The sequence below is a fragment of the Nerophis lumbriciformis genome, linkage group LG09 (genome assembly GCF_033978685.3).
Source record: "Nerophis lumbriciformis linkage group LG09, RoL_Nlum_v2.1, whole genome shotgun sequence".
NCBI lineage: Eukaryota > Metazoa > Chordata > Actinopteri > Syngnathiformes > Syngnathidae > Nerophis > Nerophis lumbriciformis.
Genome location: NC_084556.2, coordinates 44,658,356 through 44,670,591, shown reverse-complemented (window position 1 = coordinate 44,670,591; position 12,236 = coordinate 44,658,356). Strand labels below are relative to the sequence as shown.

The following is a 12,236-nucleotide window of genomic DNA, read 5'->3' as shown; positions in this document are numbered from 1 at the left end:
TCTGGTTGAATGTTTGACCACTCCTCTTGACAAAATTGGTGCAGTTCAGCAAAATGTGTTGGTTTTCTGACATGGACTTGTTTTTTCAGCATTATCCACACATTTAAGTCAGGACTTTGGGAAGGCCATTCTAAAACCTTAATTCTAGTTTGATGTAGCCATTCCTTTATCACTTTTGACGTGTGTTTGGGGTCATTGTCATGTTGGAAAACCCAACTGCGCCCCAAGACCCAACCTCCGGGCTGATGATTTTAGGTTGCACCAGTTCCATTGGCAGCATAACAGGCCCAGAGCATAATACTACCACCTCCATGCTTGACGGTAGGAATTGTGTTCCTGGGATTAAAGGCCTCACCTTTTCTCCTCCAAACATATTGCTGTGTATTGTGGCCAAACAGCTACATTTTTGTTTCATCTGACCACAGAACTTTCCTCCAGGAGGTCTTATCTTTGTCCATGTTATGTCAACAAGCTATTGCAAGGAATTTAGGGATTCCACCATCTACGGTCCGTAATATCATCAAAAGGTTCAGAGAATCTGGAGAAATCACTGCACGTGACCTTCGATCCCTCACTGCATCAAAAACCGACATCAGTGTGTGAAGGATATCACCACATGGGTTCAGGAATACTTCAGAAAACTACTGTTCGTAACTACAGTTTGTCGCTACATCTGTAAGTGCAAGTTAAAACTCTACTATGCAAAGCGAAAGCCATTTATCAACAAAACCCAGAAACGCCGCCGGCTTAGCTGGTCCCGAGCTCATCTAAGATGGACTGATGAAAAGTGGAAAAGTGTTCTGTGGTCTGATGAGTCCACATGTCAAATTGTTTTTGGAAACTGTGGATGTCATGTCCTTTGGACCAAAAAATAAATAAAGAAATAAAAATAAAATACAAATATTCAGTCTAAGCCTTGGCCACTGGAGAGGGGGTCCAGACTTAGGCCAAGGGAAAAAAAACTCATAGCCATAGCACACAAACATGTGTGTAAGAGGGAAACATCAAACATTAAAGAACATAAAGGACATTAAAGACATTAAAAGAGCAGAGCTGATGCAACCAGCCATTTCTACATACAGCTACAAAAGTTGGAAAACAAAAAAAAATAAAAAAAATTAACCAATAATATATATTGCACACACACAATTGCACCATGCATAGACAAGCAACCAAACAAAAAGATAATTTCAACACCCATATACACTGTGGTGGCCTCTGCGGCGTTCCATGCCATCGTCTGCTGGGGTGGGGAGGCATGGACATAGACAGGAGCAGACCCAACAAAGTAACCAAGAGAGCCAAATCCAACTTCGGCAGCCCATTAACTCTCGGCCAGTCTCCAGTCCGCATGGATGAGCGAGGATGCGTCTAAGGATACCGAGGTGTCCGATACCTGCTCATTCAGCCAAGACACTGTGAAACTTGTCCGCATCTTCTCCAGTCTCTCCAAAACGGACTCAGGTGTGGCAGAGAAATTACCGATAAGCATAATCGAAATGTTGCACGATTATTTAACAAGATGTTCTGTGTGGGGGTAACCACAATATCTTATTTGAATAGTTATTTTCTCAATTTTAACATTTTTAAACTAGAAGAAAAATACAGTTATTTATGCTAAAATTGAGATTAGTCAACAGTGTTGGGACTAACGCGTTACTGTAACGCCGTTAGTTTCGGCGGTAACTAGTAATCTAACGCGTTATTTTTTTTTATTCAGTAATTTAGTTACCGTTACTACATGATGCGTTACTGCGTTATTTTACGTTACTTTTGATGTAGTATCGGCTAGAAACAGAAGCGCTGCGGTGTCGTTCTTCTGAATCTTCCTCTGTCACAAGCCGGAGAGAAGAAAAGAGGCGCGGTCTATGTGTGTGTGTGTGTGTGGGTGTGGGGAGGGGATGAGGCACACAATTGATCCGCGGTTTGATATATGAAACAAAAAAAAAAGTTGTTGGCACGTTCAGTCCACACACAGCGTGATCATGGCAAGCGGAGTAACGGAGGAGCTTGAACGCCCCGGCCATTGAATCGGTGTGTTTATAGGTGCAGACTCGGTTGTGCAAAACGAGGGTTTTAAACACATGCTGAACGTGCTTGAACCACGTTACGACATCCCGTCGCGCACCCACTTCAGCAATAAGATTGTGCCAGATCTTTATGAGCAGGAAAAAAAAAAAAATTGTGGATGAACTATCCCGAGCATCAGCTGTTGCGCTCATGACAGACGGGTGGACGTCCAGCGGAACTATAAGCGCTCACTTCATCACAGCAGACTGGGAGATGAGAAGACACGCCCCCTCTACGAGAGTCACCTTGCGCAGGTACTGACACAAGCAGTGGAGGACTGGAAGATAAAGATATCCCAGTCACACGTGATAATGCCAAAAATCAAATAATTACAGAGAATGAGGCAGGACTGGGACCACAGATAGGTGCTTTGCACATGTAGTGAATTTGGCATCACAGAAGGAAATCTCAGTCAATAGGATGGAGCGCCTCTTTGGGAGGATCAGGAAGGTTTCTTACTTCCACCCAAGCACAACAGCTGCTCATGTGCTTAAGACAAAGCAAGAAATGCTAAAGCTGCCTGCTCATACATGATGTCCCAACGAGGTGGAACTCCACTTATGATATGTTGGAGCAGCAGGCAGCTATATACTCTGCATTGACCCACAACACCCTGAAGACAAATGTCACCCTGTCTGATGATGATGTGAGAGTGGCAGGTGAGGTCCTCCAGGTGCTTAAACCCCTCAAAGGTATTCCATCTCTACTGAGCACTGAAACTTCACCATCTGTGTCAATGATCCTGCCACTGAAAACAAGTATTCTACAATCCATGGCTCCAAGTGTGGAAGACAGCAGCATCACTCCAGATGTCAGGCTTTATGTTTCAAGGAAGATGATGTGCCTTCTTATGTTGCACTTTAACTTGTTTTTTATTCATGGTCATTGGTCCAAGTTTAAAGAAAGGAGGAATGCCTTTTTATGTTGCACTGTTTTTCATTAATTATGTTAAAAGGAAAATAAAAATGTATGTCAAGTTGATCAACAGATTGTATTATTCTCCAGTGCAATAACAGTACTGAAATGAAGGCAAAAAGGGCATTAATGGGAGCTTTAAAAAAAAAAAAGAAGAAAAAAAGAAGTAACTAAATAGTTACTTTTCACAGTAACGCATTACTTTTTGGTGTAAGTAACTGAGTTAGTAACTGAGTTACTTTTGAAATAAAGTAACTAGTAACTGTAACTAGTTACTGGTTTTCAGTAACTAACCCAACACTGTTAGTCAATGACTAAAAATAAATAAATAAATAGCTCTTAATACTAGGGAAATTAGATGTGAGAAGAATGCAGATTAACCATGTTGAGAACTTGGTATTTATTTAGTATTTTATCAAAAGAAACTTACGACAGTAAATATACTGTAACTTACGACAGTAAATATACTGTAACTTTTTAAATGGATTAGAAAACATCTAGTGGATTACAGTTAAGAAAGGAATGTCTTTAGTAATGGAGTTTGGATGGCAAAATTGAGTCTTGAAATAAAAGCTGAAAGTGCACACAAGCAAGCATTTGAACGTATCAGTCAATGGTTTGTCAAACAACGACACGTCTTTTGGACAATTAGATCAGATACAAACCATACTGCTTATTAATCTGATTACGACATTGCCTGCCTGCACCAGTGTGACCTCAACAGCTCAGAACAAAAGTGGCGTAAAGAGTCTTTGAGCAAGAGCCAAGCGCAGAAAAAGAGCAGGAACAAAGAAAAATGCAGGACATTGTCTGCATGTTTTTCTCTTGCATTCAGCCTCATTTTGTGTGACATACAAACACACGCAGAGACAGAGACGACACAAGTGACGGATGGTCGAATGAAAGTGAACACAGTGAGCTTGGAAGTGGATCAAAGAGGGAAGTCTCCTCAGAGGATTTGATTAAGCAAATAGCAGTCTTCTCCCCCTGACTCTCACTTATTGCACAGCTCCTCTGCAGAGGATTAGGAAGAGGAGCAGATAAGAAAGAGCGGTGCACTTCAAATAAGGTCATTACGACTACGTAGTGGGGAGATGACTGACACTCCTTCTTCCTGTGCTGCAGAGCCTCACGTTCATTTTGAAAAGCCAAAACATTAAGTGATGCTCATTAGAAAATTCATGATATTTATAAGCATTAAAGTGAGTCATAGACCTGCACATTAACAGCAGTACTCCACATCTACACTACAATAGCTGAGGTCTGCTGCTACTTAATTTCAGAGTTTATGTTTTAATGTTTAATGTATAAATGTATGTGACATACTGTGTATATATATATATATATATATATATATATATATATATATATATATATATATATATATATATATATATATATGTGACATATTGTATATATATATATATATATATATATATATACATACATAATATATGTACAAACCCTGTTTCCATATGAGTTGGGAAATTGTGTTAGATGTAAATATAAACGGAATACAATGATTTGCAAATCATTTTCAACCCATATTCAGTTGAATATGCTACAAGGACAACATATTTGATGTTCAAACTGATAAACATCTTTTTTTGTGCAAATAATCATTAACTTTAGAATTTGATGCCAGCAACACGTGACAAAGAAGTTGGGAAAGGTGGCAGTAAATACTTATAAAGTTGAGGAATGCTCATCAAACACTTATTTGGAACATCCCACAGGTGAACAGGCAAATTGGGAACATGTGGGTACCATGATTGGGTATAAAAGTAGATTCCATGAAATGCTCAGTCATTCACTAATAAGGATGGGGCAAGGGTCACCACTTTGTCAACAAATGCGTGAGCAAATTGTTGAACAGTTTAAGAAAAACCTTTCTCAACCAGCTATTGCAAAGAATTCAGGGATTTCACCATCTACGGTCCGTAATATCATCAAAGGGTTCAGAGAATCTGGAGAAATCACTGCAAGTAAGCGGCTAAGCCCATGACCTTTGATCCTTCAGGGTGTACTGCATCAACAAGCGACATCAGTGTGTAAAGGATATCACCACATGGGCTCAGGAACATTTCAGAAACCCACTGTCAGTAACTACAGTTGATCGCTACATCTGTAAGTGCAAGTTAAAACTGTGGACGTCGTGTCCTCCGGACCAAAGAGGAAAAGAACCATCCGGATTGTTATAGGCGCAAAGTTGAAAAGCCAGCATCTGTGATGGTATGGGGGTGCATTAGTGCCCAAGACATGAGTAACTTACACATCTGTGAAGGCACCATTAATGCTGAAAGGTACATACAGGTTTTGGAGCAACATATGTTGCCATCCAAGCAACGTTACCATGGACGCACCTGTTTATTTCAGCAAGACAATGCCAAGCCACGTGTTACATCAACGTGGCCTCATAGTAAAAGAGTGCGGGTACTAAACTGGCCTGCCTGTAGTCCAGACCTGTCTCCCATTGAAAATGTGTGGCGCATTATGAAGCCTAAAATACCACAACGGAGACCCCCGGACTGTTGAACAACTTAAGCTGTACATCAAGCAAGAATGGGAAAGAATTCCACTTGAGAAGCTTAAAAAATGTGTCTCCTCAGTTCCCAAACGTTTACTGAGTGTTGTTAAAAGGAAAGGCCATGTCACACAGTGGTGAACATGCCCTTTCCCAACTACTTTGGCACGTGTTGCAGCCATGAAATTCTAAGTTAATTATTATTTGCAAATAAAAAATAAAGTTTATGAGTTTCAACATCAAATATCTTGTCTTTGTAGTGCATTCAATTGAATATGGGTTGAAAAGGATTTGCAAATCATTGTATTCCGTTTATATTTACATCTAACACAATTTCCCAACTCATATGGATACGAGTTTTGTATATGTGTTAGGGCTGTCAAACGATTAAAATATTTAATTGTGATTAATCGCATTGTTCAAAATTAACTCAAAATTATTGCGGCTATATATAATCTTTTGTTCGTATTAAGTGTACCCGAGACAGATAATTTTCAGGTTTTAACACCATGAACGGGCAATTAATTTGTTTTAATGAAATGTGTTTTAAATATTGTGCTTTTTTAAACAGCTCAACACAAATAGGACAACAATTGCCGACTGTGTGTTGGTGTCTTGCCAGATTTTGTATTTTGTAGAAATGCAAAATTTGTATTCCTGCTCTAAGAGCACTTGCATTCAGAGGAGCTACACTTCCATGTTTAGATAACATGTTGACACATAAATAAGACAAAATGTGGATTGTTATGATCTCGCTTTGATTGTCAAAGATGTTTGGTAATATCCATCCATTCATTTTGTACCACTTGTCCCTTTAGGGAAGCGGGGAGCTGGAGCCTATCCCAGCTGTAATATGTGATATTTCTACCTGAATAAATGCTTCTGATATTCTGTACATTACATGTTGTACAAGTTAATGGTTTTCATATTGCTGCATGACAATGTATTAACCTTCTCGATTAATTAAGAAAATGTAATGTTCAGCCTGCTAATCATTTTCTAATTGAGGACTCGACCAGAAATAATTATTGGTATCGGGACAACCCTAATAAAAAAACGATTAAATTGATTTTAATTTATTTCAATGAAGAACATTTATTTAAAACACGATTATTTTAGATTATGGGATCATAAACTCATAAAGAAGGTATCATTGTTTTTCCTAACTTCTCCTGACTGTCTGCTAGACCAAATTATATATGATTGAATTTCCTTTTTGTCAGCATTTTATTTTGTTTTTAGGCTTCATCGGTTAATTCTTATAGACTTTGATTTGTCAGATCTAGACTTAGATTGGTCAGATCTCATCTAGCGGCTGGTGGAGGGGGTGTGCCTGGGCAAGGATGGTTTCGTCCCACCGTAGAGCGAAAAAAAACTGTTGAGATGCAAACAAGCAATCCTTCTGCGAAATCCAACGACAGTCGAAGTGTAATTTCCCCTAGTAAGCATTGAGGTTTTGTGTGGCAGAACAATCGCAGTGGATTGACCACTAACCGCCCAAAATAGTTGGAATCAATAATGTTAGCATTCCGTTCAGTTGTAAACAAATGGCACAAGGAAGATCTCTGACCAGAATATTTCTACCACCTGTTATTTGTTGGGAGACTAAACGAGGAGTCTTTTAGGAATGGTAGAAAGGACAGTGTTGTATGTTGGAGACATGTGGTGTCGCAGACCACCTCCTCTGTTCAGGGATGGTTTTTCAACCTTGACATAGATGGCTTCCCTCACTCCTCTTTTTTACCATCCGTCCTACCTGTCCAGAGTCTGTATATTTTTTCCTCAATGGAGTGCTGTTTCTCCTTGAGGTGCAGGTAGACAGCTGAGTCTTGGCCTGAAGAGTTTGCCCGTCTATGATGTGCCATGCATCGGCTTAGTGGTTGTTTTGTTTCCCCAATATATGAATCAGTGCATTCCTCTGGATATTACACTGGATAGCATACACCATTATTTTTGTAGGTGTGTGGTGTCCGGTCTTTAGGATTCACTCGTCTCTGTCTCAGGTTGTTGCCTGGTTTGAAGTGAACCGGGATGTTTTGTTGGTTAAAAATGATTCTGCGTTCCTCAGAAAGACCTGATACATATGTAATGACAATAGTTTTGCATCACCTTTTTCCTCCTTATCCACTCTGTTTATGTTTCTTCTGGAACTGGATGCACTTTTCACAAACAACCAGCTGGTGTAACCACAGGTTTTGAGGGCTTGCCTCAAATGCTTATACTCTTTCTCTTTGGCCTGTGGGCTAATGGGAACATTATCAGCTCTGTGTTGTAGGGTTCTGATAACGCCCAGTTTGTGTTCCAGTGGGTGGTGTGAGTCAAATAGTAGGTACTGATCAGTATGTGTGGGTTTTCGGTAAACCCTAAAAAGGAAACCCGTGTTCTCTCCAATGTGGACATCACAGTCCAAAAAATGCAACTTGCTGTCTTTGACATCATCATTTGCGTACAACTGAATAGAATGCTAACGTGGGTGATTCCGACTATTTTCGGTGGTTGGTGGTCGACCCACAGCGATCGTTCTGCTACACAAAACATCAATGCTAATGAGTGGAAATTACACTTTGACTGTCATTGGCATTGAGAGTAGGATTGCTTATTGTAGTTTTTCTCACTACAATAGCTCAAAACCATCTTTGCCCAGGCACAGCCTCCTGGTTTCGGAGTGTGAATATTTGGGGTTTTGGCACCAGCCGCAGGACTAGATCTGAAAAATCTAAGTCTGTGAGCATGAACTGATGAAGCCTACTCGGATGAGCGGCCAAACGTCTTCTAAGACAAACCAAACAGTCCAGTTGCAATCGATTGCATGCCCTGAGATTACAATAACCTCGATGAATGAGAACATCCATAGACAAGTGAGGGATCTAAGAAAGCAGAGTGAGAGCCAGACAACAATGGAAAGATGTGACGTTATGTTCTGCAGACCGAAGCAAAATTGCAGCCTACAGCTCTCCTCTCACCAGCGCAGAATACCTGACACGACACGTTCACATGCGTCTGTGTGCGAAAAGAGCTTTAGGGACCGGGGTGCCATCTTTGGCACAGCCAGCAGAGGTTAAAACACAATCCACACATTTTAATTCCTGGCATCAGACACACTGCTGGCGACAGCGCATGATTAAGCAGCACGTTACTACCTGTGGACTAAATGAGTTCTGAGCTGCTCAGCATATTTAACATGTGACGATAACGCTGGATAGCTGCAAGCACAGTCACAGCTGAGTAAAGAGAGGTCACATGCTATCAGTTGTGAGGTAAGCCAAGAGCACCAAAACAACAACACGTGTTATATTTCCTCACCCCGATGTCACTCACGCACACATAAAGTGATTTAGAAAGGCAATTTCTGCAAATACTGCACCTGAAGCCCATGATATCTGTGTATGTGAGTGTGTGTGTGTACGCATGTGTTTCCCAGCACATTAAAGTTGGACAAACATTCTCCAAACAACACAAGCAAGGATGTAAGCAACACATACTCTAAAATTATTTTATATAAAATGTAATAATGTAAAATGGAGAAAAAGGAAGCTGGTGAGCTGTATGGAAAAAGTTCAACAGGTTTTTTTTACACTGAAGAAAATACAGTGCAACATGTTTATGCTGACAGCCCTCACACTGACTGACTAACGTTACATAAGTGGTTGTCGAAATAATCGAAATCAAAAGTGAAACTATCCATTATTAGTGACATAAGGAGAATTTTTGATAACGAAGCATTTTTGTTGACATGGTTTTCCTCCATGTATGTACATATTTATGAAAATGTTTCTGTTTTTCAATATATTTTATACTTTTATTTTGGTTGGTTGTTTTGGCTACAAAGCTTTCACACAAGCACAAATTGTTCTTCTGGTGGCTGAATGCAATATGTATCCCTGTTTATACTGTTATTTTGAAGCTTACTTTGCATTAAATAGGAGAAGTGGTTTAGTAGTAGACAGTAGTTATGTTGCTGTTTTTGTTTCACACCGTTTGAATACAATTATGAAGTTAATTATTAATACTACAACACGTCAACGTAAACGGATAATTTTTCATAGAGACGGTTCCTTTGGGATCTCACATTTTATAAAGTGGTTGAATGACGACGTCGACTCAAGTGGGTTTTTGTCATGAGAAGAACAAGGTTGGTCCAAATTGACGGGTTATCGACATAAGCGACACAGTTCTACTAAAGGTTTGCGTGTCCTACAACATGTGCAAACATGATAGCACATGCAAAGCTGATCTACTAAGCTTGTGAGTAGAGGATTGTGTCTCTTAACTGGGCAAACTAGAGAACAATCTATTTAGCGTGTCGGCCTTCATAAATATGCAGAATATATGCTGATCATCAGAACACCCACAATACTGGGGGGAGAAAATGCTAATCAATCAATCAATGTTTATTTATATAGCCCTAAATCACAAGTGTCTCAAAGGGCTGCACAAGCCACAACGACATCCTCGATACAAAGCCCACATAAGGGCAAGGAAAAACTCACCCCAGTGGGACGTTGATGTAATGTAATGTACTTATTTAGCACACAGTGTGATTGATCAAGACTAAAACTGTTCTGCAGCTGCTGTTTTGGGTCTTTATTTAGTATGTCTAGAAAGAACTTGCAAACTGACAGTTGCAAAGAAATGGCTGTGAGAAAAGAAGTGATCCTAGATGTGTTTATCTACATACTGTATATGGACTATCAAATATACAAATTTTAGACATATTGTCTATTCAGCAATATCAATTTATAATTTTATAGTTCTGGATGACCTAAGGGGCTTTAGAGAAAAGAGTTTGTAGAAAGAAAAAAAAGACGACAATATTATTTTTAGTGATCCAAAATAAGTATGAAACTAACATTCATTCATTTTTCATTTCTTTTTTGAATGTTTTGTTGTAAACAATCATTGTGATGCCTCCAGTACTCATTTGATTGATTCGTATAGAATCATAAGCATATATCAACTCTATTGTTGTGTGACAAAGGTTCTTCAGCTGCATTTTAAGAACAGTTCTAACTGTACAGAGTGAAAAAAGTAAGTAAAGTAAGGTTTTTATTTTGCAACAATTGAAATAAAGTAGATTTGAATACAAACAGTATATATTTGTGTGACTATAATGCAATTTGATGGTGTGTTGAATCATTTTAACATTTATTGACAGAAAGTTTTTGGCTTCATTGTCATTGCAAAAAGAACATTACAACTACAAACCCTGTTTCCATATGAGTTGGGAAATTGTGTTAGATGCAAATATAAACGGAATACAATGATTTGCAAATCCTTTTCAACACATATTCAATTGAATGCACTACAAAGACAAGATATTTGATGTTAAAACTCATAAACTTTATTTTTTTTTTTGCAAATAATAATTAACTTAGAATTTCATGGCTGCAACACGTGCCAAAGTTGTTGGGAAAGGGCATGTTCATCACTGTGTTACATGGCCTTTCCTTTTAACAATACCCAGTAAACGTTTGAGAACTGAGAGACACTTTTTTTAAGCTTCTCAGGTGGAATTCTTTATCATTCTTGCTTGATGTACAGCTTAAGTTGTTCAACAGTCCTAGGGTCTCCGTTGTGGTATTTTAGGCTTCATAATGCGCCACACATTTTCAATGGGAGACAGGTCTGGACTACAGGCAGGCCAGTCTAGTACCCGCACTCTTTTACTATGAAGCCGCGTTGATGTAACACGTGGCTTGGCATTGTCTTGCTGAAATAAGCAGGGGCGTGTCCATGGTAACGTTGCTTGGATGGCAACATATGTTGCTCAAAAACCTGTATGTACCGTTCAGCATTAATGGTGCCTTCACAGATGTGTAAGTTACCCATGTCTTGGGCACCTATACACCCCTATACCATCACACATGCTGGCTTTTACACTTTGTGCCTATAACAGTCCGGATGGTTCTTTTCCTCTTTGGTCCGGAGGACACGACGTCCACAGTTTCCAAAAACAATTTGAAATGTGGACTCGTCAGACCACAGAACACTTTTTCACTTTGTATCAGTCCATCTTAGATGAGCTCAGGCCCAGCGAAGCCGACGACGTTTCTGGGTGTTGTTCATAAACGGTTTTCGCATTGCATAGGAGAGTTTTAACTTGCACTTACAGATGTAGCGACCAACTGTAGTTACTGACAGTGGGTTTCTGTAGTGTTCCTGAGCCCATGTGGTGATATCCTTTACACACTGATGTGGCTTGTTGATGCAGTACAGCCTGAGGGATCGAAGGTCACAGGCTTAGCTACTTACGTGCAGTGATTTCTCCAGATTCTCTGAACCCTTTGATGATATTACGGACCGTAGATGGTGAAATCCCTAAATTCCTTGCAATAGCTGATTGAGAAAGGTTTTTCTTAAACTGTTCAACAATTTGCTTATGCATTTGTTGACAAAGTGGTGACCCTCGCCCTATCTTTGTTTGTGAATGACTGAGCAAAAAAAAAAAATGTTTATCAGTTTGAACATAAAATATATTGTCTTTGTAGAATATTCAACTGAATATGGGTTGAAAATGATTTGTAAATCATTGTATTCCGTTTATATTTACATCTAACACAATTTCCCAACTCATATGGAAACGGGGTTTGTATAATGTTCCCTAACTTTGATACAACTAACTACATTTTTGTTTTCATTTTCATTATTTACTTCTATATTTGAGATGCTGAGACCAAATACCTTTGTGTCCCAGACAGTCTGAAATGATTCCACCTTGTTTTTTTCC

General features: G+C 39.3%; 1 protein-coding gene across 1 annotated transcript in view; it reads right to left on the bottom strand.

The window, feature by feature from the left end:
• Nucleotides 1–12,236, bottom strand: part of med13a (mediator complex subunit 13a) — a 210,943-nt gene that overhangs the window by 113,519 nt on the left and 85,188 nt on the right. The gene's annotated exons all lie outside the window — the stretch shown is intronic.